We start from the raw sequence: 1,769 nt of genomic DNA, 5'->3' as shown, positions 1-1,769 counted from the left end.
GGCAGACATCTGCCGCAGCTGGCAGCCCTGACTGTGTGTGGATTCCTAGCTTCCCCACAGGATCTGGGTCCCGTGCAGGAGTGTCTGGGGCCTGAGCTCTGCTGAGCTGGGTGGTGTGGTAGCTCATCTTGATTGTCAACTTGACAGTGTTTCCAGTTATCTAGAAAGCACCTCCGGATGTGTCGGTGAGGGGGTTTCCACAGAGGTTTGGCTGAAGAGGAAAGGTCCACTTTAAATGTGGGTGCTACCATGCCATGGGCTGGGCCCAGTCTGAATGAAAGGGGAAATAGGAGAAAGCTAGCTACACATCAACATTCCCCTTTTTATGTTTCCATACTGTTAGCTCCATGTAACCAGCTCAAAGGGATCCAAGGCCTTCTTCTGACCTCCATGGACACCTATACACACACATACATGTACATACATGTATATACACACACATACATACATATATAATCACACATATACACACATACATATGCACACACAAACACATACAAACACACATATACATATATACACATACATACATACACACTTCTCTGCAGGGGCTGAACCACGCCCTTCACTCTCCATGTCCCCTACTCTCCATGCCACCCACTCTCCATGCCTCCCACTCAATGCCCTACTCTCCATGTCCCCTACCCTCCCTGTCCCCTACTCCCCATGTTCCCCATTCTTCACACCTTCACTCTCACTGTCTCTCACTCACCATGCCCCCACTCTCCATCCTCCTCACTCACCACACCCCCACTCTCCATCCTCCTCACTCACCACGCCCCCACTCTCCATCCTCCTCACTCACCACACCCTCATTCTCCATCCCCCTCACTTAAATGCTCCCACTCCTACACTGATCAGGTGTCCTATCCCTAACATGTGGACTCACTCCAGGCACTGTGGCCACTCCAGCCGGTCATTTGGCTCTGTGCTTCCCAGCGGCAGCAGCAGCAATGGAAACCAGCTGACTTAGCCTACCCATTTAATTAAAAAAAAAAAAAAATCAAAATTTGTTGGTGTATTTATTGGTTTTCTAGAGCGCCTGTAACAGAATACCACAGGCTGAGCAGTTTAGATGACTGAAATTTGCTCTCTTACACTTCTGGGGACTGGAAATCTGAGACCACGTGTTGACAAGTTTAGCTCCTGGGAGGCCCCTCTCCTCGGCTCGAAGACAGATGCCCTCTTGCTACCTGCTCCCATAATCTGTCCTCTGTGCACGTGCTCTGCTGGTGATCTCCCCTGAGTGTGACCTTCCTTTGTCAGGGTTTCTATCCCTGTGACAAATCTCTGCAGTAAGTGGATGTGTACAGAGGGAAAAGTCACTGTGGCTAAGTGTGAGAGGTGCTCAGCCAGCCTTTTGCTCTGGGCCCCAGGCCACACAGCAAGGTGGGAGGGTGGGGCAGGTACCCCTTTTACCTCAGGGCCCAGAGGAAGGAAGAAAGAAGGGGCAGGACCTACTTCCTTTCAGCACTCCCAGAGAGTAGCAGAGCTCTTAGTAGGCTCCGCCTCTTAAAGGTCCACCAACTCCCAATGGCGCCACGTGGACAGAAAACCTTCAACACCCCGACTGTGGGGGATTCAAACTCAAACATTTATGACCTGTTATGACACTTCAGGCCAACCTGGATTAGGATCGACACCCCCCCCCCCCAAAAAAAAAAAGCCCTTAATTTAAAGGCCCTGACTGGGAATTCCACAAGGACAAAATATATCAGGGCAGGGGGTCCTCTATGAGAACGGTTTCTCCAACCAAGGACCATGTATGG

The sequence above is a fragment of the Psammomys obesus genome, unplaced genomic scaffold (assembly GCF_907164565.1).
Source record: "Psammomys obesus unplaced genomic scaffold, mPsaObe1.curated_primary_1811, whole genome shotgun sequence".
NCBI classification, from domain to species: Eukaryota; Metazoa; Chordata; class Mammalia; order Rodentia; family Muridae; genus Psammomys; species Psammomys obesus.
This window is presented reverse-complemented; position numbering follows the sequence as displayed.